The following is a 27,844-nucleotide window of genomic DNA, read 5'->3' on the forward strand; positions in this document are numbered from 1 at the left end:
TTTTTCACAGATTTGTGTTATGAACATTCTCAAGAGTTTTCATATGAACTTGTGATTGAATCAGAGTATCAGTTTTTGAATGGCTGATGTGTAAAGCATAATTTTAGCGTTAGCGATAAGTTCAATTTGCTTTATATCAATCATTTTTTGAGATATGAATTTGCCTTTGCACATGGTAACATGTTGTAGTGTCTTCCTCCGATCTACCAAGTTTAGTGTTGATATCTCAAAGATTTGCTGAGACATGACTTCACATCCTGTTTTGCGGCTTTTCTGATGAATTTGATTGGCTGTACCGGACAGACGGTTATGAGGATCAAAATTCCTTTGATAACTTTTGTGAGGCTTGGTCTGAAGATCATCTCTGGTGATTTTGAAGAAGATATGACAAAAATTGTAGGAGGAGTAGGCTTTCAAAGGTTTTTGATAAAACCGGAAATGGCGGGAAATCTATATAACCGGAAATTAACGCCATGGTGTGCGTTGAACTCGGCTTGATCCAGGGAATCCAATGGTACCTCATTTTTGAAAATGAGTCATACGGTTCAAAAGTTGCGTGTGTAAACACAAGTCCAACTTTGACCCATTGGTGGCGCTAGAGTGGTCTAATGGGAGACATGAAACTTGGTGTAGGTATAGAAGAAACTGTCCTTAATGAGTGTGCCAAATTTCACAAAAAGTTGTCGATGGGGTCTAGGGGCTGCCATTGACTCCCATGGTACAAGAATTACAAAATATAACTGCAAGCAGTAATGGCGGATTCCTCCAAACACTGCGAACCATTGAAAAATGTTTATTTTTGACAAATTGTAACTGTATAGAAAAATGTATGCTGCAGAATTACCAATGGCATACCAAATCTGAAATGCAATACCATCAAGATCCACAAGGGCCTTTATTTCAAGCCAGTAAGTGAAGGAAGGGGGCTTGGTGAGCTTATCCATTCCAGAAAGCCTTGTATCTTTATGCATTAAGGCGTGGCCTGTAGCGCCACCTATGGGTAATGGTGGACCATTTGTGGTGTGGTAGTTACTCTTGGCCTATACTATTAATGTTTCAGGATTTTAAAAACTTTTTACCATTGCATATAAAATCGGAAATGCAATACCAACAGGATCCACATGGGCTTTGGGTAAAGTGTGGTAGTTACTCTTGGCCTGTACTGTCAATGTGTCAGGATTTGGAGACCTTTTTACTATTGCATACAAAGTAGGAAATGCAATGACACCAAGGTCCTCAAGGGCCTATGCTGATATTCAAGGAATGAGTGGGGGCTTGGTCAGCCCACACAGTCCTGATATGTTGCGTGTGTGTCTTGCCAAGCCCGCGCGTGTCAAGGGAAGAATGAGTGTCTGAGAATTTGGAGCATGCGCGGGGAGGAGCAGGGGACACATTTCATTGTAAATTTCCCTAGAAATTAGCCAAGCATGCATGTTTCAAAGATTCACCAAAAATCGACCTTTCATCTTAGAGTCAACTTTTTCTCAGATTTGTGTACTAAACATTCTCAAGAGTCTTCATATGAACTTGTTTGACTGGCTTACGTGTAAAGCATTGCGAACCATTGAAAAATGTATATTCTTGACAAATTGTAACTGTATAGAAAAATCAATGCTGCAGAATTTCCAATGGGATACCAAATCTGAAATGCAATAACATCAAGATCCACAAGGGCCTTTATTTCAAGCCAAGAAGTGAAGCGCTTTAATCTTCACAAGAAGTGAAGTGCTTTGTGCTTTAGGGCGTGGCCTGTAGCGACACCTATTGGTAATGGTGGGCCATTTGTGGTGTGGTAGTTACTCTTGGCCTATACTATCAATGTTTCAGGATGTTTTTAACTTTTTACCATTGCATACAAAATCGGAAATGCAATACCAACAAGATCCACATGGGCTTTTGTTAAAGTGTTGTTGTTACTCTTGGCCTTTACTATCAATGTTTCAGGATTTGGATAACTTTTTACCATGGCAAACAAAATCTGAAATGCAATACCATCAAGATCCACATGGCCTTTGCAAAAGACCAAGGAACACTCTCCTGAAATGTTGCGTGTGCGTCTTGCCAAGCCCGCGCGTGTGTCAAGGGAAGACCTATGGGTAATAGTGGGCCATTTGTGGTGTGGTAGTTACTCTTGGTCTATACTATCAATGTTTCAGGATTTTTATAACTTTTTACCATTGTATACAAAATCGGAAAAGCAATACCAACAAGATCCACATGGGCTTTTTGTTAAAGTGTTTCTTTGCCTATACTATCTATGTTTCAGGATTTTGAGACCTTTTTACCATTGCATACAAAATCGGAAATGCAATACCATCAAGAGCCACATGGGCCTTTTTTTCAAGCCAATAAGTGAAGGGAGGGGGCTTGGTGAGCCTATCCATTCCAGAAAGCCTTGTATATTTGTGCTTTTTGGCGTGGCCTGTAGCGCCACCTATGGGTAATGGTGGGCCATTTGTGGTGTGGTAGTTACTCTTGGTCTATACTATCAATGTTTCAGGATTTTTATAACTTTTTACCATTGCATACAAAATCGGAAATGCAATACCATCAAGAGCCACATGGGCCTTTGCTAAAGACCAAGGAATGAGTGGGGGCTTGGTCGAGCCCACACTCTCCTGAAATGTTGCGTGTGCGTCTTGGCCGCGCGTGTGTCAAGGGAAGGCTGAGTGTGTGTGAGATTTTGGAGCACGCGCGGGGAGGAGCAAGGGAGACATTCATTGGAAATTTGCCTAGAAATTAGCCAAGCAAGCATGTTTCAAATATTCACCAAAAATCGACCTTTCATCTTACAGTCAACTTTTTCACAGATTTGTGTTATGAACATTCTCAAGAGTTTTCATATGAACTTGTGATTGAATCAGAGTATCAGTTTTTGAATGGCTGATGTGTAAAGCATAATTTTAGCGTTAGCGATAAGTTCAATTTGCTTTATATCAATCATTTTTTGAGATATGAATTTGCCTTTGCACATGGTAACATGTTGTAGTGTCTTCCTCCGATCTACCAAGTTTAGTGTTGATATCTCAAAGATTTGCTGAGACATGACTTCACATCCTGTTTTGCGGCTTTTCTGATGAATTTGATTGGCTGTACCGGACAGACGGTTATGAGGATCAAAATTCCTTTGATAACTTTTGTGAGGCTTGGTCTGAAGATCATCTCTGGTGATTTTGAAGAAGATATGACAAAAATTGTAGGAGGAGTAGGCTTTCAAAGGTTTTTGATAAAACCGGAAATGGCGGGAAATCTATATAACCGGAAATTAACGCCATGGTGTGCGTTGAACTCGGCTTGATCCAGGGAATCCAATGGTACCTCATTTTTGAAAATGAGTCATACGGTTCAAAAGTTGCGTGTGTAAACACAAGTCCAACTTTGACCCATTGGTGGCGCTAGAGTGGTCTAATGGGAGACATGAAACTTGGTGTAGGTATAGAAGAAACTGTCCTTAATGAGTGTGCCAAATTTCACAAAAAGTTGTCGATGGGGTCTAGGGGCTGCCATTGACTCCCATGGTACAAGAATTACAAAATATAACTGCAAGCAGTAATGGCGGATTCCTCCAAACACTGCGAACCATTGAAAAATGTTTATTTTTGACAAATTGTAACTGTATAGAAAAATGTATGCTGCAGAATTACCAATGGCATACCAAATCTGAAATGCAATACCATCAAGATCCACAAGGGCCTTTATTTCAAGCCAGTAAGTGAAGGAAGGGGGCTTGGTGAGCTTATCCATTCCAGAAAGCCTTGTATCTTTATGCATTAAGGCGTGGCCTGTAGCGCCACCTATGGGTAATGGTGGACCATTTGTGGTGTGGTAGTTACTCTTGGCCTATACTATTAATGTTTCAGGATTTTAAAAACTTTTTACCATTGCATATAAAATCGGAAATGCAATACCAACAGGATCCACATGGGCTTTGGGTAAAGTGTGGTAGTTACTCTTGGCCTGTACTGTCAATGTGTCAGGATTTGGAGACCTTTTTACTATTGCATACAAAGTAGGAAATGCAATGACACCAAGGTCCTCAAGGGCCTATGCTGATATTCAAGGAATGAGTGGGGGCTTGGTCAGCCCACACAGTCCTGATATGTTGCGTGTGTGTCTTGCCAAGCCCGCGCGTGTCAAGGGAAGAATGAGTGTCTGAGAATTTGGAGCATGCGCGGGGAGGAGCAGGGGACACATTTCATTGTAAATTTCCCTAGAAATTAGCCAAGCATGCATGTTTCAAAGATTCACCAAAAATCGACCTTTCATCTTAGAGTCAACTTTTTCTCAGATTTGTGTACTAAACATTCTCAAGAGTCTTCATATGAACTTGTTTGACTGGCTTACGTGTAAAGCATTGCGAACCATTGAAAAATGTATATTCTTGACAAATTGTAACTGTATAGAAAAATCAATGCTGCAGAATTTCCAATGGGATACCAAATCTGAAATGCAATAACATCAAGATCCACAAGGGCCTTTATTTCAAGCCAAGAAGTGAAGCGCTTTAATCTTCACAAGAAGTGAAGTGCTTTGTGCTTTAGGGCGTGGCCTGTAGCGACACCTATTGGTAATGGTGGGCCATTTGTGGTGTGGTAGTTACTCTTGGCCTATACTATCAATGTTTCAGGATGTTTTTAACTTTTTACCATTGCATACAAAATCGGAAATGCAATACCAACAAGATCCACATGGGCTTTTGTTAAAGTGTTGTTGTTACTCTTGGCCTTTACTATCAATGTTTCAGGATTTGGATAACTTTTTACCATGGCAAACAAAATCTGAAATGCAATACCATCAAGATCCACATGGCCTTTGCAAAAGACCAAGGAACACTCTCCTGAAATGTTGCGTGTGCGTCTTGCCAAGCCCGCGCGTGTGTCAAGGGAAGACCTATGGGTAATAGTGGGCCATTTGTGGTGTGGTAGTTACTCTTGGTCTATACTATCAATGTTTCAGGATTTTTATAACTTTTTACCATTGTATACAAAATCGGAAAAGCAATACCAACAAGATCCACATGGGCTTTTTGTTAAAGTGTTTCTTTGCCTATACTATCTATGTTTCAGGATTTTGAGACCTTTTTACCATTGCATACAAAATCGGAAATGCAATACCATCAAGAGCCACATGGGCCTTTTTTTCAAGCCAATAAGTGAAGGGAGGGGGCTTGGTGAGCCTATCCATTCCAGAAAGCCTTGTATATTTGTGCTTTTTGGCGTGGCCTGTAGCGCCACCTATGGGTAATGGTGGGCCATTTGTGGTGTGGTAGTTACTCTTGGTCTATACTATCAATGTTTCAGGATTTTTATAACTTTTTACCATTGCATACAAAATCGGAAATGCAATACCATCAAGAGCCACATGGGCCTTTGCTAAAGACCAAGGAATGAGTGGGGGCTTGGTCAGCCCACACTCTCCTGAAATGTTGCGTGTGCGTCTTGGCCGCGCGTGTGTCAAGGGAAGGCTGAGTGTGTGTGAGATTTTGGAGCACGCGCGGGGAGGAGCAAGGGAGACATTCATTGGAAATTTGCCTAGAAATTAGCCAAGCAAGCATGTTTCAAATATTCACCAAAAATCGACCTTTCATCTTACAGTCAACTTTTTCACAGATTTGTGTTATGAACATTCTCAAGAGTTTTCATATGAACTTGTGATTGAATCAGAGTATCAGTTTTTGAATGGCTGATGTGTAAAGCATAATTTTAGCGTTAGCGATAAGTTCAATTTGCTTTATATCAATCATTTTTTGAGATATGAATTTGCCTTTGCACATGGTAACATGTTGTAGTGTCTTCCTCCGATCTACCAAGTTTAGTGTTGATATCTCAAAGATTTGCTGAGACATGACTTCACATCCTGTTTTGCGGCTTTTCTGATGAATTTGATTGGCTGTACCGGACAGACGGTTATGAGGATCAAAATTCCTTTGATAACTTTTGTGAGGCTTGGTCTGAAGATCATCTCTGGTGATTTTGAAGAAGATATGACAAAAATTGTAGGAGGAGTAGGCTTTCAAAGGTTTTTGATAAAACCGGAAATGGCGGGAAATCTATATAACCGGAAATTAACGCCATGGTGTGCGTTGAACTCGGCTTGATCCAGGGAATCCAATGGTACCTCATTTTTGAAAATGAGTCATACGGTTCAAAAGTTGCGTGTGTAAACACAAGTCCAACTTTGACCCATTGGTGGCGCTAGAGTGGTCTAATGGGAGACATGAAACTTGGTGTAGGTATAGAAGAAACTGTCCTTAATGAGTGTGCCAAATTTCACAAAAAGTTGTCGATGGGGTCTAGGGGCTGCCATTGACTCCCATGGTACAAGAATTACAAAATATAACTGCAAGCAGTAATGGCGGATTCCTCCAAACACTGCGAACCATTGAAAAATGTTTATTTTTGACAAATTGTAACTGTATAGAAAAATGTATGCTGCAGAATTACCAATGGCATACCAAATCTGAAATGCAATACCATCAAGATCCACAAGGGCCTTTATTTCAAGCCAGTAAGTGAAGGAAGGGGGCTTGGTGAGCTTATCCATTCCAGAAAGCCTTGTATCTTTATGCATTAAGGCGTGGCCTGTAGCGCCACCTATGGGTAATGGTGGACCATTTGTGGTGTGGTAGTTACTCTTGGCCTATACTATTAATGTTTCAGGATTTTAAAAACTTTTTACCATTGCATATAAAATCGGAAATGCAATACCAACAGGATCCACATGGGCTTTGGGTAAAGTGTGGTAGTTACTCTTGGCCTGTACTGTCAATGTGTCAGGATTTGGAGACCTTTTTACTATTGCATACAAAGTAGGAAATGCAATGACACCAAGGTCCTCAAGGGCCTATGCTGATATTCAAGGAATGAGTGGGGGCTTGGTCAGCCCACACAGTCCTGATATGTTGCGTGTGTGTCTTGCCAAGCCCGCGCGTGTCAAGGGAAGAATGAGTGTCTGAGAATTTGGAGCATGCGCGGGGAGGAGCAGGGGACACATTTCATTGTAAATTTCCCTAGAAATTAGCCAAGCATGCATGTTTCAAAGATTCACCAAAAATCGACCTTTCATCTTAGAGTCAACTTTTTCTCAGATTTGTGTACTAAACATTCTCAAGAGTCTTCATATGAACTTGTTTGACTGGCTTACGTGTAAAGCATTGCGAACCATTGAAAAATGTATATTCTTGACAAATTGTAACTGTATAGAAAAATCAATGCTGCAGAATTTCCAATGGGATACCAAATCTGAAATGCAATAACATCAACATCCACAAGGGCCTTTATTTCAAGCCAAGAAGTGAAGCGCTTTAATCTTCACAAGAAGTGAAGTGCTTTGTGCTTTAGGGCGTGGCCTGTAGCGACACCTATTGGTAATGGTGGGCCATTTGTGGTGTGGTAGTTGCTCTTGGCCTATACTATCAATGTTTCAGGATGTTTTTAACTTTTTACCATTGCATACAAAATCGGAAATGCAATACCAACAAGATCCACATGGGCTTTTGTTAAAGTGTTGTTGTTACTCTTGGCCTTTACTATCAATGTTTCAGGATTTGGATAACTTTTTACCATGGCAAACAAAATCTGAAATGCAATACCATCAAGATCCACATGGCCTTTGCAAAAGACCAAGGAACACTCTCCTGAAATGTTGCGTGTGCGTCTTGCCAAGCCCGCGCGTGTGTCAAGGGAAGACCTATGGGTAATAGTGGGCCATTTGTGGTGTGGTAGTTACTCTTGGTCTATACTATCAATGTTTCAGGATTTTTATAACTTTTTACCATTGTATACAAAATCGGAAAAGCAATACCAACAAGATCCACATGGGCTTTTTGTTAAAGTGTTTCTTTGCCTATACTATCTATGTTTCAGGATTTTGAGACCTTTTTACCATTGCATACAAAATCGGAAATGCAATACCATCAAGAGCCACATGGGCCTTTTTTTCAAGCCAATAAGTGAAGGGAGGGGGCTTGGTGAGCCTATCCATTCCAGAAAGCCTTGTATATTTGTGCTTTTTGGCGTGGCCTGTAGCGCCACCTATGGGTAATGGTGGGCCATTTGTGGTGTGGTAGTTACTCTTGGTCTATACTATCAATGTTTCAGGATTTTTATAACTTTTTACCATTGCATACAAAATCGGAAATGCAATACCAACAAGATCCACATGGGCTTTTGTTAAAGTGTTTCTCGGCCTACACTATCAATGTTTCAGGATTTGAGACCTTTTTACCATTGCATACAAAATCGGAAATGCAATACCATCAAGAGCCACATGGGCCTTTGCTAAAGACCAAGGAATGAGTGGGGGCTTGGTCAGCCCACACTCTCCTGAAATGTTGCGTGTGCGTCTTGGCCGCGCGTGTGTCAAGGGAAGGCTGAGTGTGTGTGAGATTTTGGAGCACGCGCGGGGAGGAGCAGGGGAGACATTCATTGGAAATTTGCCTAGAAATTAGCCAAGCAAGCATGTTTCAAATATTCACCAAAAATCGACCTTTCATCTTACAGTCAACTTTTTCACAGATTTGTGTTATGAACATTCTCAAGAGTCTTCATATGAACTTGTGATTGAATCAGAGTATCAGTTTTTGACTGGCTGATGTGCAAAGCATTATTTTAGCGTTAGCGATAAGTTCAATTTGATTTATATCAATCATTTTTAGATATATGATTTTGCCTTTGCACATGGTGATATGTTGTAGTGTCTTCCTCCGATCTACCAAGTTTAGTGTTGATATCTCAAAGATTTGCTGAGACATGACTTCACATCCTGTTTGGCGGCTTTTCTGATGAATTTGATTGGCTGTACCGGACAGACGGTTATGAGGATCAAAATTCCTTTGATAACTTTTGTGAGGCTTGGTTTGAAGATCATCTCTGGTGATTTTGAAGAATATATGACAAAAATTGTAGGAGGAGTAGGCTTTCAAAGGTTTTTGATAAAACCGGAAATGGCGGGAAATCTATATAACCGGAAATTAACGCCATGGTGTGCGTTGAACTCGGCTTGATCCAGGGAATCCAATGGTACCTCATTTTTGAAAATGAGTCATACGGTTCAAAAGTTGCGTGTGTAAACACAAGTCCAACTTTGACCCATTGGTGGCGCTAGAGTGGTCTAATGGGAGACATGAAACTTGGTGTAGGTATAGAAGAAACTGTCCTTAATGAGTGTGCCAAATTTCACAAAAAGTTGTCGATGGGGTCTAGGGGCTGCCATTGACTCCCATGGTACAAGAATTACAAATAATAAAACCACCAATAACAATAGGTTTCCTCCTTACGGAGGAATCCTAAATATAAACTGCAAGCAGTAATGGCGGATTCCTCCAAACACTGCAAACCATTGAACAATGTTTATTCTTGACAAATTGTAACTGTATAGAAGAATGTATGCTGCAGAATTACCAATGGCATACCAAATCTGAAATGCAATACCATCAAGATCCACAAGGGCCTTTATTTCAAGCCAGTAAGTGAAGGAAGGGGGCTTGGTGAGCTTATCCATTCCAGAAAGCCTTGTATCTTTATGCATTAAGGCGTGGCCTGTAGCGCCACCTATGGGTAATGGTGGGCCATTTGTGGTGTGGTAGTTACTCTTGGCCTATACTATTAATGTTTCAGGATTTTAAAAACTTTTTACCACTGCATATAAAATCGAAAATGCAATACCAACAGGATCCACATGGGCTTTGGGTAAAGTGTGGTAGTTACTCTTGGCCTGTACTGTCAATGTGTCAGGATTTGGAGACCTTTTTACTATTGCATACAAAGTAGGAAATGCAATGACACCAAGGTCCTCAAGGGCCTATGCTGATATTCAAGGAATGAGTTGGGGCTTGGTCAGCCCACACAGTCCTGATATGTTGCGTGTATGTCTTGCCAAGCCCGCGCGTGTCAAGGGAAGAATGAGTGTGTGAGAATTTGGAGCATGCGCGGGGAGGAGCAGGGGACACATTTCATTGTAAATTTCCCTAGAAATTAGCCAAGCATGCATGTTTCAAAGATTCACCAAAAATCGACCTTTCATCTTAGAGTCAACTTTTTCTCAGATTTGTGTACTAAACATTCTCAAGAGTCTTCATATGAACTTGTTTGACTGGCTTACATGTAAAGCATTGCGAACCATTGAAAAATGTATATTCTTGACAAATTGTAACTGTATAGAAAAATCAATGCTGCAGAATTTCCAATGGGATACCAAATCTGAAATGCAATAACATCAAGATCCACAAGGGCCTTTATTTCAAGCCAAGAAGTGAAGTGCTTTAATCTTCACAAGAAGTGAAGTGCTTTGTGCTTTAAGGCGTGGCCTGTAGCGACACCTATTGGTAATGGTGGGCCATTTGTGGTGTGGTAGTTACTCTTGGCCTATTCTATCAATGTTTCAGGATGTTTTTAACTTTTTACCATTGCATACAAAATCGGAAAAATATACCAACAATATCCACATGGGCTTTTGTTAAAGTGTTGTTGTTACTGTTGGCCTTTACTATCAATGTTTCAGGATTTGGAGAACTTTTTACCATGGCAAACAAAATCTGAAATGCAATACCATCAAGATCCACAAGGCCTTTGCAAAAGACCAAGGAATGAGTGGGGGCTTGGTAAGCCCACACTCTCCTGAAATGTTGCGTGTGCGTCTTGCCAAGCCCGCGCGTGTGTCAAGGGAAGACCTATGGGTAATAGTGGGCCATTTGTGGTGTGGTAGTTACTCTTGGTCTATACTATCAATGTTTCAGGATTTTTATAACTTTTTACCATTGTATACAAAATCGGAAAAGCAATACCAACAAGATCCACATGGGCTTTTTGTTAAACTGTTTCTTTGCCTATACTATCTATGTTTCAGGATTTTGAGACCTTTTTACCATTGCATACAAAATCGGAAATGCAATACCATCAAGATCCACATGGGCCTTTTTTCAAGCCAATACGTGAAGGGAGGGGGCTTGGTGAACCTATCCATTCCAGAAAGCCTTGTATCTTTGTGCTTTTGGGCGTGGCCTATAGCGCCACCTATGGGTAATGGTGGGCCATTTGAGGTGTGGTATTTACTCTTGGTCTATACTATCAATGTTTCAGGATTTGAGACCTTTTTACCATTGCATACAAAATCGGAAATGCAATACCATCAAGAGCCACATGGGCCTTTGCTAAAGACCAAGGAATGAGTGGGGGCTTGGTCAGCCCACACTCTCCTGAAATGTTGCGTGTGCGTCTTGGCCGCGCGTGTGTCAAGGGAAGGCTGAGTGTGTGTGAGATTTTGGAGCACGCGCGGGGAGGAGCAGGGGAGACATTCATTGGAAATTTGCCTAGAAATTAGCCAAGCAAGCATGTTTCAAATATTCACCAAAAATCGACCTTTCATCTTACAGTCAACTTTTTCACAGATTTGTGTTATGAACATTCTCAAGAGTCTTCATATGAACTTGTGATTGAATCAGAGTATCAGTTTTTGACTGGCTGATGTGCAAAGCATTATTTTAGCGTTAGCGATAAGTTCAATTTGATTTATATCAATCATTTTTAGAGATATGAATTTGCCCTTGCACATGGTAATATGTTGTAGTGTCTTCCTCCGATCTACCAAGTTTAGTGTTGATATCTCAAAGATTTGCTGAGACATGACTTCACATCCTGTTTGGCGGCTTTTCTGATGAATTTGATTGGCTGTACCGGACAGACGGTTATGAGGATCAAAATTCCTTTGATAACTTTTGTGAGGCTTGGTTTGAAGATCATCTCTGGTGATTTTGAAGAATATATGACAAAAATTGTAGGAGGAGTAGGCTTTCAAAGGTTTTTGATAAAACCGGAAATGGCGGGAAATCTATATAACCGGAAATTAACGCCATGGTGTGCGTTGAACTCGGCTTGATCCAGGGAATCCAATGGTACCTCATTTTTGAAAATTAGTCATACGGTTCAAAAGTTGCGTGTGTAAACACAAGTCCAACTTTGACCCATTGGTGGCGCTAGAGTGGTCTAATGGGAGACATGAAACTTGGTGTAGGTATAGAAGAAACTGTCCTTAATGAGTGTGCCAAATTTCACAAAAAGTTGTCGATGGGGTCTAGGGGCTGCCATTGACTCCCATGGTACAAGAATTACAAATAATAAAACCACCAATAACAATAGGTTTCCTCCTTACGGAGGAATCCTAATAATAAAACCACCAATAACAATAGGTTTCCTCCTTACGGAGGAATCCTAATAATAAAACCACCAATAACAATAGGTTTCCTCCTTACGGAGGAATCCTAATAAAACCACCAATAACAATAGGGTTCCCTCCTACCGGAGGAACCCTAATAACAATAGGTTTCCTCCTTACGGAGGAATCCTAATAATACTACCAATTACAATAGGTGCCTCGCAGCTTCGCTGCTTGGCCCCTAATAAATATAGCTGCAAGCAGCAATGGAGGGGCCAAGCAGTCCAGAGCAGGACAAGGCCTCCATAGCACTTGCGCAACAATGAAGTCACAGTAACCTGTTGCACTCATGCAACACACCAAGTTTGGTTGAAATATCTGTTTGCGTTCCAAAGTACTGAGTGTTCAAACTGTTTTTTTACTGGTATAACACCACAGGCCTCCTCTGCCCCTTGTGGGAACGATGGAACCCAAGTTTGGTGACAATCGCACAAATGGTTGCTGAGTTACGGTCTCACGTATCTTTTGCGGCTTCGCTGCCGCCTTTGATCGGCTCTACCGAACAAACGGTTTTGAAAATGGAAAATCCATCTTACACCTTTTTGAAGCTTGGTCTGAAGATCATCTGTGCCAAATTTTGTAAACATCGGACAAAATTTGGGGCGTGTAAAAGGTTTTTACACTTTTCCATTAAATCCAAAATGGCGGCCGCGTCAATTCGGTTGTTATGAAATATTATCGATGGTCAAGCTTGATAACTCACAAGACATCAACAGACAAAGAAATTACTTTATTAAGGTAAACACTTAAATAGTTATTAGCCAAAACACGTTTATGCTTCCGGCCACGCCCCCTTTTAGTCACATGACACAATATTTGGAGGAAATCCTCAAAATAAGGTTCCGAGTAGGCGTACCAAATTTGGTGTCACTGTCTCAAAGAACTGTTGAGATATTACTTCATTTCCTGTTTGGTGGCTTTCCTGATGACTTTGATTGGCTGTCACGGACAAACGGTTGTGGGGATCAAAATTATTTTCGATAACAGCTTCGCGCTTGGCCCCTAATAATACTACCAATTACAATAGCTGCCTCGCAGCTTCGCTGCTTGGCCCCTAAATAGGGTTCCCTCCTACCGGAGGAACCCTAATAATACCAACAATTACAATAGGTTCCTCCTGATGGAGGAACCCTAAAAATGTGAAAATTTAGCAGAAAATTATTTGCTGGAGTGTTAAAAGGCCTGAAATGTATGTTAGAAAGGACCTGCAGCTAGATGAAGGCAGAAACATTACAGAAAAGAGAAGAAAAATGCAAAAGTACTGGCAGTTGGAAGGTACTGCTGTACAAGGTATTTTTGAAAGGACCTGGAGCAAGATGAAGGCAGAAAAGAGAAGAAAAATACAAAACAAAAGGAAAAAAAACAGAAAGATGAGCTGCAGGAAAATGTGACAATTTAGCAGAAAAACAGTTGCTGAAGTCTGGTTTGAACGAATTTGAAGGTAAAAGGACAACACTGGAATGACTTGAACTTGCTGGAAAAACGTAGCAACCGTTGGTCATTGGCAACAGACTGGCAACATTTTTAAATAGAATCTAGGTTTCAGGTTCAAGACGGAGGAGAAACTTATGATTCGTGCCTGCACACCCAGTCCTGTTCAGACACTTAATTTAAGATGACATCAAAATAATAATCCATAGTGCAGGGTTGTCGTTGTCCCTGGTGAGTTTTTTATAGTAAATAACAAGACCATGTTACATCTAACCACCGGATCATTTTTTGCAAGTGTGTCAAAGTGGTATGTAGATCTACTACTTCAAATTGAAAACGGAGAAGATATTTAGAGTAAAGACAAGTAACTTTACATCTGTGTTCAATATCGTCAATTAAAAATAAAAACTTTCCAGTTATGATGCGTTTGTTCGTAGGATTAACGCCAACTGCAGCAAACACTTACCCCAGCCCTGGTTTGGCTGTTCGTGACGGTCAGCTATGACTGTCTTGAGCCTCGATTTTAGCAGATTTCTGTGAAACTTGCTAAAATAAAAACGATCTAGCTAGATCATGTACACTTTAAGTTCAATGTACATACCTTGTTTGGCCAATTTGGTCGATACTGTAGTTGAAGAAAAAGTCGAATGGAGAGCCATATCGCGCTAGCTTGATTATAAGATAAAAACAAACATTTACCTAGCATCCACACCTCAAACAAGTTAACCTAGACGCAAAACTATACGTCCAATCCAAAAAATGAAATACGACTCTACCGGCAGTTTAAAAACATGTCTACTTTTGAAATTCTCTGACGAATTTTACCCACCTCTCCATTGAAGTTAGTGAGAGAATTTAAAAGGCTGCTCTCGCTTCAAGGCTCAAAGCTGAAAATCTGTAAATGTGAGCTCTTTACTAGTTACATTGGCTGAAAGAGGACACGTTTTCCTACAGTTTAAGGCATAACTTGTTTCTGTAAGTTAAACTATATGAACGTCAGAGGAATTTGTTTGTCAATTTAGTTGAATATCAGAAAAAGAGCAGCTCAACCATAAAAATCAAGAAGGAGCTAAATTTTTCATGTATTTAAAACTGCCACGATTCAAAATTGGCTGAATATTTGAAATAGCTGAATAATTTGGGAATAGCTGAATGTCTTGTGAACATTTTTAAGTTGAATGGTGTCTCTAGCTGAAAGTATGCTGAACTAGTTAAGTTTGAAAGAAGAGGAAGCTTTTTAATGATTTGAAAGGATTTACCATTACTTTTAATGGGAGAATAATTTGCACAAAAATCTTAATTCTGTAAAAAGTATAAAAGTGAGAAATACCAGAAGTCATATCCATCATCTCCTGAAGGAGCTGAACGTTTTGATACAAAAATTGTAGGAATCGGTGAAAGTATGCAGGAGTAGATAAAGGCCAAAAAACAACGGAAGAATTGAGAAGTTGAAAAGCAATACATTTACATTTATCCATTTAGCAGACGCTTTTATCCAAAGCGACTTCCAAGAGAGAGCTTTATAAAAGAGCATAGGTCACTGAACATAACAACGAGATTGTCCCAAACATAGCAAGTAGCCAAAAACATGAAGCATACATTGTGAAAAAGCTAAACAAGTGCCAAAAAGGGAAGACCCATAAGAGCATGCAGTTATACAAGTTACAAATTAAAACAACATGAACCACAAAAGTGCAGGACTGTACCTGTAGAAGACAATCAACATTAACATATTTCACAGCGAGTACAAGACTTAGCTTCGTTATATCTAACCTAAAAGAGCAATGAGTCACTTAATAAGAGTCCTTGTGATCCTGGAGGAAACTAACTAACAAGTCCAGCCAAGCATTCTTAAGTGCCGTTGTACTCCCGGAACAAGTGAGTCTTGAGCCTTTTCTTGAAGGTGGGGAGACAGTCAGTGTCCCTGATGGAGGTGGGGAGCTGGTTCCACCATTGGGGGGCCAGGCAGGAGAAGAGCTTGTGTTGGGACCGGGCAGTCTTGAGCGGTGGGACCACCAGGCGGTTGTCTGAAGAAGACCGTAGGTGACGGGTGGGGGTGTAAGGTTGCAGGAGAGACTTGATGTAGACGGGTGCAGTCCCGTTCAATACAATAATAATATATATGTGAGATAACAATGGTTTGTGCTCGCCGAAGGCAAGCACACCCCAATTATACTACCAATTACAATAGGTACCTCACAGCTTCGCTGTTTGGCCCCTAAAAAGGTAGAAACACTTAAGTGGCTTCGCCGCTTTGCGCCTTGGCCACCAGTAATAATAAGAAAAGGTAGAAACACTTAAGTGGCTTCGGCGCTTCGGCGCTTCGCGGCTTGGCCACCAATAATAAGAAAAGGTAGAAACACTTAAGTGGCTTTGCTGCTTGGCCCCTAAATAAGAATAAGTAGAAACCCTCAGGTGTCTTCGCGGCTTGGCCACCAATAATAATAATAAGAAAAGGTAGAAACACTTAAGTGGCTTCGCCGCTTGGCCACCAATAATAATAATAAGAAAAGGTTGAAACACTTAAGTGGCTTCGCCGCTTCGCAGCTTGGCCACCAATAACAATAGGTTTCCTCCTTATGGAAGAATCCTAAATATATAGCTGCAAGCAGCGATGCTGGTTCCTCCGCAAAATGGCAAAATATTATAAACATGTACACAGCAGAAGATCGAGACTTGGACAACAAGAGAGCAAAACTTCTTAATGTTTGGCCAAAAACAATTCCAGACTCTCAGTCAATGCACAACTAATTAAAGTCATGTGGGCAACTGAGCTAGGGCAGCGTTCACATTCAGCTCCTTGCAAGAATAGCCTGTGACGGTTTATCAGCCGACTCTCTGGTCCCATTAAACTACACAACATACACAATCAGGGTGACCAACAAGATTATATTAACTAACCAACAATAACATTACAAACATCTAACTGAACGAACACAACAACTGAAATCCCTCGCAAGGCTGTTGTAACCAAACTATTTTCCACAAGTCTTTGCGTTTTTGAACATGCCGCACTGCATGCTGGGTACCCAAGGGATCTGACGCTGATTATCTAGCAGTGCTCCGACTGCGTGATATGAGTATTAGTTTTTTGTCAGCTTTGGGACAAAGGTTAAGAAACGGTTGACATTTCAAGGTTAAATTGCATGAAATTGTGCATGGTATTTCAGAATGATGTCTGCCAGTTTAACTAAACAAGTAATCAAAATTATAACAGGCCATACGACTGTACCTGGAAACCTGTGACATTATGCTTTGCAGCACAATGTTTCAACCCATTGAGCTACCCGCAAGGCTGAAAAATTCTGGTCAGTTTCTGTCCCCCAAAAAAAGCTGTATATCCTGTAGCATGGCTTGTTCAATTCGGCCAAAGCTTAAACAGCTGTAATTCAATGATCTTTTGACATATCAAGATGAAATTGCGCATGGTACTTCAGAATGATGTCATCCTGTTTAACTAAACATATTCAAATTTAAGACAGACTCAGTGTGGCTGGATTCAAACCTACGACCTTATACTTTGCAGGTCACCGTTCCAGCTCATTGAGCTATTCTCAGTGTTAAGTATTGGCATGTTCAGTTACTGTACAATAAAGTAAGCTGTTTCTCCAATGGTGAGCATTGTCATATTTGGTCCAAGTTCAAACAGCCGTCATATTTTGACATATCAAGGTGAAATTGTGTATGGTACGTCAGAGTGATGTCACCTTAAAGCCTATTAGGTTTGAAAAACCATCATTCAAAATGACATTTGATTTAGTGACACAAACATATTGAGTTAATGTGGACATTTACATAAATACACCCCTTTCAGCCATTTTGTACTTGATTCGATTTCCTTAAGTAACATTTTTAAATACGTCAATGATACATATATGTACCATATTTCAAGTCAATTAGACCTTTGGTTCAAGAGAAGAGGAATTTTGAATGTTTTCCCAAATTATCACTGTACAGGAAAATCCATCATGGCGGACCTTATGGGTCCTTGAGGCTTCTGAAGTTTCAGAAGAATTTGAGCAATGGGGTGGAAATGCAATCATTCGGAAAAGTGGACATTTGGGCGTGGCCTGTGGCGCCCCCTATTGTCTGATGTGGGCCAGTCTGTGTTTGGGCCGTAGTTGTGGCATGATATATCAATATGCCACATTTCTAAACTTTTTACCAATGTGTTCATGAGATAAATTACAAGAATAAATATTACTGCAAGCAGTAATGGCGGATTCCTCCAAACATTGCGAACCATTGAAAAATGTATATTCTTGAAAACTTGTAACTGTATAGAAAAACTAATGCTGCAGACTTACCAATGGGATACCAAATCTGACCAAATCCAAATATGGCTGCAAGCAGCAATGAGGTGGCCAAGTAGTCAAATGACCCAGAAAACATTTTAGACATCCTCAAAAGAGGGTAACGAGTACAAGCAGCAAGTTTGGTGTGAATCCATTAAAGATTTGATGAGATACAACCCAACTTCCTGTTTGCTGGCTTAATGGCACATTTTGATTGCCTGTACCAGGCAAATGCTTTCGAAAAAAAAAAAAAAAACATGTGATAACTTGTATGAGGCTTGGTCTGAAAATAATCTCTGCCAAATTTGGTGAAGATTGGACAACATGTCTGGAGGAGTAGAGAAAAAACGTTTTTTCAATGAATTCAAAATGGCGGCCGCATCAATTCGGCTATTATCACAAATTATTATGAGTCACATACAGGATGTCCCAAGATATCATGAGACAAATGAATGACTTAATAAAGGCAAACAAATCAAAAGTCATTGGCCCAAACACATTTTTGTTTCCTGCGGCCACGCCCAGTGATAACATGACACCAAATTGTGTGGACATCCTCAGAAGAGGGTTCTGAGTAATCTTACCAAGTTTGGTGTTGACATCTCAAAGATTTGCCAAGATTTGATCCAATTTCCTGTTCTGTTGCTTTGTTGCCGATTTTGATTGGCTGTACCGGACAAACAGTTTTGAAAATCAAATATCCTTTGATCAATTCTGTGAGGGTTGGTCTGATGATGATGTGTGCCAATTCTGGGGAAGATTGGAAAAAAATAATAGGAGGAGTAGGCTTTCAAAGGTTTTTGATAAAACCGGAGATGGCAGAAAATTTATATAACCGACATCAAATTGACGTCATAGGGTACCTCATTTTTGTAAATCAGTCATACGGTTCAAAAGTTGCATGTGTAAACACAAGTCCAACTTTGACCCATTAGTGGCGCTAGAGTGGTCTAATGGGAGACATGAAACTTGGTGTATAGAAGAAACTGTCCTTAATGAGTGTGCCAAATTTCACAAAAAGTTATCGAAGGGTTCTAGGGGCTGCCATTGACTCCCATGGTACAAGAATTACAAATAATAAAACCACCAATAACAATAGGTTTCCTCCTTACGGAGGAATCCTAATAATAAGAATAATAAGAATACCAACAATTACAATAGGGTCCTCCTGACGGAGGAACCCTAATAATAGTTTATTATTTTCATATGAAGAACCATGTAAATAAATGACACCCTATGATTGCAAATTTACTTTCTGGGTATCATACATATTGTAAACTAAAAACTATCCTGGATACAAATCTGTTTAAATCACTCAGATATATCTTTATCACAACAGAAGTGACATCATTTTAAAGTCGACCTGTGTCCAACAGTGATATGGGAGAAAATCCTTTTGTTTGTAATGACGTTGTGAATGTAAATGTCAGTTTAAGTATAGGCTACATTAATAACTTCTCAGCAAGTTATTTCATTGATCAGTTGTTAAGGGTTGCTGCAGCACTCAAAAGAGCAGGCAAACTAAGAATTTGAAAGCTTGAAAATCTTGCTAGGTGACATGTCCAAAAACCGTTAAAATAAACAGTTTTTCATAAGTAAGAAATCATATACTTTTTGTACATTACAATGAAATTTAGGTTGTTAACTATACAAAACATAAAAAATCTCAATTTTGACAGAAAACGATTTTCAATCTTTTATGAGCGGTCGTGACATCCACGGGTTTCCGCAGGCCGCCACACATATTAAAAAAAATAAATGTTTATAGCCTGTTCTCCTCCACTAGCTCCACTGGCACGCACCACTAGGTGCAAGTATAGGCGCTGTCACGTACCACTACTGTCATGTACCAGCGAAGGCACTGGCATGTACCGGTAGCCACTGTCACGTACCACTTGCTCCACTGGCATGTACCACTAGCCACTGCCACTCGCTCCACTGGCACATACCACTTGCTACAGTACAGTACAGTTTTGGTTGTAACTGCCTCTCCATTCCAGTTTGCTTCAACAACAGAAGTGGAAACAAGTAATGTTATCATTTCGAATTATATGTAGTCAATCTGTTTAAAACAGTGTTGTGTAGACATAATACATTTATTTGCCCGTTTTTATTTCAAGTCTCCACCTTCGGTGTTTCAGTGAGTGCTGCCGTTGGCCGTGTTGCGTTTTTGCTATCCAGCTTCACGCGTTGAAAACCAACCAATCAGCGTGCAGCTTATCTAAATATTAATGAAAGGAGAAAAGCTTGTGTTTTTTCCCGGGAACATTTCAGAGGATCTATCAGGGGGCATAGAAGAGCACCCGGGCACATTTTCAACCCAACCAATGTTACATACCCTATTCGGAGACCTTAAGGAACAGTGTGAAATACCCCCAAAAACAGTGAATTGCCCCTTTGAATAATAGAGTAGAATACACTGGTTTAAATAAGCCTAAGTACAAAACTTCCTACCTAGTAACCAGCCTAGCAAGCATGACAGTTTCCTGCTAGCACACGTAGATATCTCAGGAATTTAAGGTCGGCATAGCGGCGGCATTGTGACGTCAGGTAGAACAGTATTTGGCCCTAGGACACTATTTGGCCTGACAGCGCCCCCAACGATCCCAATAATTCTCTATATTGTCTGCCATAATGTCTACTCTAAACCTTCCAAGGTAGACTGACCACGAGCTACGAGGTTGTGAAACGAAAGTTTCTGCTCAAGCCAATAAGTCCGTAAATCAACCTAGGTTGAAACAAGCTTGTTATTTGCGATAAAAAAAAAAATAGGGAGATGTTTGAGATGATTTTTTTAAAGTCAGCCCAGACAGCTGAACATATACAGTACTGTGCTAGTCAATTAGCATTGAAGTTGCCGTGCGTGAAAGGGCGAGGCTTATTCCAACTTAAAACGCTGTATAATTATATATCGTTTTAATCAAATTAGGTTGGATTATTTCAATGTTGAGCTGCCCTGTTCATAAAGCTGAAAGTGCACGTAATAAAATAATATACCATTGATGGAAACCAACAGGAATCCTTGCCTTTTCTGCTCTATGTTTATGTTTTGGTAGGGCCCCATATTAGTTTTTGAAACGGGCCCCCAGATGCTTAAGGCCACCCCTGCATTATATTCATTATTGACTTTACTCTGACTTTTTTCTTCTTTTTCTGTTTAAAGTCTTATTCAATTAAGTTTCAGGTCGGGATGTGATGCAACAGTGGTGGGGCGGCGCCCTCTATGAGACGGAGTTATAGTTGTTTAGTTGATGATGTTGTTCGTCGCACAAGTGCATCACAGTGCAACATGTTTTTATTAGTGAGTGAGAATGTTGTAGAGTTTTGCCAAAATAATGACTGATTGTAGGCTACACATGGGTTTAGGCCACTGATAATTAATAATTCACGTCTTCAATGCTAAACCTTGTAATCAAGTGAAAGTGACTGTGTCTTCGAGTAGTCTACCAGTCTGTTTTCAAGTTTGTATTTCTAGATCCCAACCTTAACGTGTGAAGTGGCTTAGGCCCTTTCAGGCCCTGTTTTGTGCGTACGCAACGGCCTATATGAGGCACCAGTTCGGTAGTGAATGTGCCAGTCAGCAAATCTTTTCGTGGCATACGGGGTCTTATTTTTTGTCACGTGACTCGTTCTCAGCCATCTTGTGGAAAACGGAGAGAGACACACACTACTCGAATACAAAACCTGTGCTATCATTAAAAGTAGAGGTAAGACAAATACAGTTTAATTTTCATGTGAAGCGTAGCCATCGATATAAGTGCATTGCTGTGTTATGGACCCTCGTTTGAGCTAATTAAAGTATTTAAGTCTCTTGTTATACCTGCATGTTTACTTGGCCTTACGACTCCGGCCTCAAGTATGGTCAATAGCCGCCAAAGGAGCACAGAAGAGGGGATGGGTTTGCATTGAACAAACCTGTTGTGGCGACAGGCTTTTGCTAAATTACAGGCCTCAAAGCAAACTAGTTGCTATTAGCTAGCGAGCTAGGTACCACTACAGTATCCTCGTTGAAGTGTTGAGGCCCAACTATCTGTGGATTAACTCGTGTCAGATCGTTTTGACCGTCTTTGGTTGGGTATTATGACAGGTTGCCTACATTATTGTGATCTTTATTTAGATTTTGACAACAACGGTTAGCAAGATAGAATTTACAACTAGCTTCATTTGACAGCATACGAAGTTATCGTAATGCTAGAGTCATACTCGGGTTGGAATCAATTGAGTTAATTTGAACTAAACTAAACTCGGCAACGTATAGTTTAAGTAGTTTTAAGAAGTCACCCGACAACTGTTGTTACAGGCTTTAACCCGATCCTGACATGGTACAACTGCTGCAGCTGTATTAGTTTCGCTGGTTAATAATAGTTGGATACCAATGAAATTAGCTAGTGGTGGTACTGCCGTTCAGTTCGAGGACCGGGGTTATTCTAGCATTTACAGCCAACCTGACGAGCGTCCACCTATACTGTCAATGTTTGGTCAAATATAGATTAGCTACTAGCTGGCATATCTAGCTTGCCCAATTTAACCCATCTAGCTAATTATTAGAACTAGTAGCTAGTTTGTAGTAGGCTGTAGGTAGACTAGCAACGTCGTTGGTAGAAAGCAGCATAGGAATATGACTGTCAGTCGTGCAAGTTGACATGCCATGTGCAAATACAGGTATTCTAATATGAAAAGCAGTAGCTCTATCAGACTAATGTAATGACTAACTAACTCTATACATTCCAGCACTAAGGTAGGCTAACTAACAGTTGGAAATACTTGACCTTTAGTCAGTACCTGTAGACAGTCCTTTACGCTAAATTAGACATTTTACAATGTCTGTTATTCATAGAAGTCTTTCCAGCAGAGGTAAGAACAAAAACGGTACTGTACTGTTGATAGTGGCACGCGGCAGTACTGCAGCTGTCACGGAACATCTCCCCAGTGTCTCGTGCCAGTGCGGCAAGTGTCACGGAACATCTCCCTGGTGTCTTGTGAGTGTCGGCAGTTGCATGGGGTGTCTTGCTGCAGTAGCGGACTGGCCATCGGGAGAATCGGAAGAATTCCCGATGGGCCGATGCACTTTTGGGCCCGAGGGCCGTCGGAAGGGCCGCCAGCCCTCCGACCCTTAATTTTTTACTACTAATAAAAATGTTGAAAGAAGATTGAGCAACACGGTTTGCCGGCCCCCTTTTCCCCCAGGCCGGTTGGTCTATTCCAAATGAATGTCTATGCAGCCCTTAGTGCCGCTTATACACAACAATGACACTGACAGATCGAAAGTTAGCTATAGGGACAATATAAAGATGGAAAACCAGGTTAAGAAACGTAAACGTAATTACCTTCACTAGACAATGTTTTGCCAATTGGACAAAAGGCTATGTTTGTTTGTTTTACATCAAGCTCAAAAAACTACTTTTCGCTCAAATCAGCTAAAATAATTTGCTCGCGCGAGCATTAAGCATGGAAGTCCCAAAGCATCACATCAGGTACAGAATTTGCATGCATTAGCAGGGCGCTCGCTGTGGTGGCGTATACGGGACCGGTTCTGGTAGGCTGGTCTGGATCAAAGTCCAGGGCCTATTTTTACTCCCAGTCCGTCCTTGTCTTGCTGCATTTTTGTTGACTGTCACATAACTGCCCCGCAGCAGTTTTGAATAAGTTAATAAGTTAAACTGTTTGCGCGAACAGGTTGGGGTGACCAGACGTCCTCTTTTACCCCGACATGTCCTCTTTTCCAGACCTAAAAAATGCGTCGGGCAGGGATTCCAAAATTGTCCAGGATTTTGCCTCTGTGAATATTTGTGTTTCTCTGGGTCTTTGCAAACTAGTTATTACACCCTTACACGTTTTGGAAAGGGTATCTCCCTTAAGTTCCACCTTCTTGCTCTGACCAGTGTTGCCAACTCCTCCAATAAGGAAAGTAGCCATTGGCTGTCTAAAGTTGCTAAATGACGTCATCGTCTAATTTGCATTATTGAAACAGCTAGCTAGTTTTCACGATATGTAACAGAGGCACACACACAGTTGAGGTGAGTAAGTGTCTTAAGGCCGATTTAGGTTTCTCTGTCTCCAAAAAACGGATACATGGGAACGCCCTCGTCTACGTGGAATTCCCTCTCCGAGAGCCCCGGAGAGCTTGACGTGCACCTCCTGAATTTTCAAACTGTCCGTCGTAATTTTGGATAGTTACGGATACCCCCTTGGCTTTGACTGGTCAGTATTAAGAACCGCTTGCATCAGGGTGGGGTTGCTGTGATAAACAGGACAAACGGAATCCTTTGACCGCCATTGCTGTAAGCTTTTATAATTCATATTTCAGCTAAACGGTAAATGTAAATCAGCATCTGAATTAAAATGTGACAAGAAATGGGCAGTGTAGTTGCTGAAAATGTGCCTATTTTATTGATGAAACGGCTAATTTGTAAATTTGCTTGTTAATCTAGGTAAATAAACACTTGACGAAGACTTCCACACAGACAGTTTCTCTAAGTTCGTCTTAGACAAAAAAACATGCGCCACCTACTCTACACCTCTTCTGGCGGTGAATTGTTTTCAGCACTCACAGCCTACGGAGAACCATAAACGAAGTCTATCCGTCCGCCCATCCGTAAACTGAGTCGGAGTAGCATATTGCGGCCTTAAGGCTGTGTGAGGTAAAATGTTGCCAGATGCATGATAATTATCCGCCAGATACAATTATTTTGAGCCTTTGGTATAATACACCATTTCCAATCTGGCACCCCCCCCCCCCCCCCCTGCCGCTGCCGCCGCAACGAAGTGTCCTATTTTTCACAAACTCAAATCTGGTCACCCTACATCGGACTGCAATCCATAGGCTACTTTGAATGTCTCACTAATACTTGCTAGCCGGTTCTCATTCTAAAACTGACGCAGGGCAGTTACGTGTCAGTCAATAAAAAGCATCAAGATCATGGGTTTAGTTTCCTATAATCAGCTCAAAAACCATGCACTCTGCAAAGTTCATATTCCGCATGTGTCCTCTTTATAATACAACGGAGTGCAGTGCCACAATTGACCTTGTTTAATCATTTCAACAGCAAAATTGCATTGCAGTTCAATATAAGGTTTGCACCCCTTAATTTCCTGCCTGAGTCCCTAAAATTATGTTTCTATTTACTGGTCTCTTGGTAAAAAATGAAGAGAAAAAAAAAAAAAAAGTTTGGAGCCCTGACTAGGCCAAGTTCAGGCAGAGGAGTGGTGAAAAGGGTGCGCATTTGGTTTTGGTATACCTGTGATGCAACACAAGTAACTTTTTAGTCCAAACATCTATTGTTTGTGAACAGTCTATCCAAAACATCCAGTCATCATCACACGCTGCGCTACACATCCATGGGCCCTGAGCCATACACCTGCCTCATTTCAACTTCAAACTGTGGCTGTGTGACACGCGGTGTCCGTCAAGAATAGACTAGGGATACACTGATCTGACTTTCAGTCCCGATACTGATGCCTGGGCTTTGTATCTGTTGACTCCAATCCAATACCGTGCGTGCGTGCATATATACATGCATATACATATGCATATACATACACACATGCATATACATATACACATGCATATACATATACACATGCATATACATATATACATGCATATATATACACATACATATACACATACATATGTGTTTTGAGCACAGAAGACCCATTTTTTTATATATATATATATATATATATATATATATATATATATATATATATATATATATATATATATATACACACACACACACACACACCTTTTTTTAAAGTTAGGCTACTTAATGGTATAAATGCTGCCAATTGATAATTGACGTAACAACTTATTGTAAATGGTCAGTAGCCTAGCCTATCGATTAAGGTTGGCCACTCTGAAGCATGTACACTGCCTGCTTCATTTGATCTTGATAGGCTAAGCATTCTGCAGCAAACATAAAAAATAAACCCACTTTTTATTAATTAAAACTACTTCAGCATAATAATGCACCTTAAATACAAACCTGAGCAAGGGCAGAAATCGCTACCAAATCAACAGACATGTGCAATTTAGCTAGCAGGGGAAGAATACATACAACGAAAATCACCAGTTTACTTGATTTAAACTTGCAAGAACTATAGACTTATAGAACAACAGGCTCACTTAAACTGACAACATAAGTTATACGACTTACAGTTCTCAAAGACGCACACAATCTCAATTGCGGTGTGAAGCGCGTGTCCTTGCAATTCTCTGACATGCACTCTGACAATCACTGCTGATAAGACGGCCAAAAATGTTGTACAGCCTGATTTCTGATACCGTGGCGGCAGAAATGTTGCCATAGAGGAAACACTGCACTAAATATTATCATTCCAGGTCAAGAATACCAATGGAGGCTGCGTTTGAAATCATAAATCAAACTTTTGTCAGCATTTTGAGTGGAAATTCTATTTGCATTTCTACAGGTGTATTTGTGCACGTCGGGCTGGCCCTCGCAGCGGAATGACAGTTCAGTGGCCACTCTGTCCATTCGCGCACCTCACAGTTGCGTATTGTTCAGACAAGACACGCTTATCAACTCGATTACTATTGATCAAAACAGAACGAGGATTCGGCTGTAGCCTGCTTGAAACATACTATTGAGAACATATTCGCTGACATGCATTGCACACGTTTTTTTTCTTTTCATTGCAGACTTTTTTTTGCCTTTGGCGCTCAGGATTTGTGATTGGCGCTCAGGAAAACGGCTTTGGTGCGCGCCAACATTTTCTCTGTGCAGGAAAAACCCTGCTTTCAATGGGTGAAACTGACTAGTGACTACTAACCTGAACTCCATTGCCACAGCCTAAACTTTGTCAATCTGTTCACGAAAATAATTCATTTCAGCCTAGACCGTACAACGGAAGTAACGTTAAATCAAATTCAACCAACGCAATCGCTACCAAGACAGTCAAGTAGTAGTTGTAGCCTACAATTTACCGGGGCACCTTCTCTACACAACAGGGCTATATCGCATTTTGCCTTGTTACTGACAATGATCGCTACCACTGCCATTTTTGATGATGATTTTCCCCTAAATAAATGTCAAGCTTATTTACGTTTTTGGGGGCATATTTTCAGTTGGCCTAGTACTATTTGAATCGCGATTCCATCTGAGATAGCTACTGTTGTTGTTGTTAAAATAAGCTTCAAAAGTTTTTTTTATTAATGAATGAATGCAATATGAGTAGACTAAATGCCTGAAAATATCATGAGAAGGGAAAACTTACAGTGACATTTAAGTCATAGAGATTAGGTCAATTTTTACACCGGTTGTTACTGTTGATCATCTGTCCATCATCGTATAAAGCCCGCCCTGGCAATTTCATTGGTCCGCCCAGATCGTGGTTTTATATAGTTGTTCCCAATACGAGACCCTCCAGACCCAACTTCCCGACCAAATTTTTTTGTGGGCGGGGCGAAGTTGGGCTGGCAGCCAGGCTCAGCACACCCTACAATTTCCCCAGAAATTGTACCCTATCTAGTTATAATTGGTACAGTGTTTCCCCTATGTTGATTTTTCCGTGGCGGCCCGCCACAGTTAAATTTCTGCCGCCACGGTATCAGAAATAGGGCTGTACACAATTTTAGGCCGTCTTGTCAGCCGTGATTGTTAGAGCGCAGTTGAGATTGCGTCTATAGTTCTTGCAAATTTAAATTAAGTTAACTGGTGATTTTCATTGTTTTGTGTTCTTCCCCTGCTAGCGAAATTGCACGTCTGTTGATTCGATAGCGATTGCTGCCCTTGCTCACATTTGTATCTTAGGTGCATTATTATGCTTAGTAGTTTTAATGAATAAATAGTGGGTATATTGTTATTATTTGCTACAGAATGCTTAGCCTATTAAGATCAAATGAAGCAGACAGTGTACATGCTTCCGAGTGGCCTACCTTAATCAAT

General features: G+C 40.6%; 1 protein-coding gene across 8 annotated transcripts in view; it reads left to right on the forward strand.

Moving 5' to 3' along the window:
* Positions 1-21,498: 21,498 nt before the first annotated feature.
* gigyf2 (GRB10 interacting GYF protein 2) overlaps positions 21,499-27,844 on the forward strand; it is a 62,320-nt gene continuing 55,974 nt past the window's right edge. For 5 of the 8 annotated variants that reach the window (XM_084706614.1, XM_084706617.1, XM_084706616.1 and 2 more), the window contains exon 1: positions 21,501-21,643. The gene's annotated coding sequence lies outside the window, so the exon portion shown is untranslated. Of the gene's footprint in view, positions 21,644-27,844 lie in introns of all 8 variants that reach the window. The other 3 variants (XM_084706619.1, XM_084706620.1, XM_084706621.1) reach the window with 2 other exon arrangements.

Source organism: Hypomesus nipponensis, chromosome 10, assembly GCF_054491055.1.
Source record: "Hypomesus nipponensis isolate SF chromosome 10, ASM5449105v1, whole genome shotgun sequence".
Classification (NCBI taxonomy): Eukaryota; Metazoa; Chordata; class Actinopteri; order Osmeriformes; family Osmeridae; genus Hypomesus; species Hypomesus nipponensis.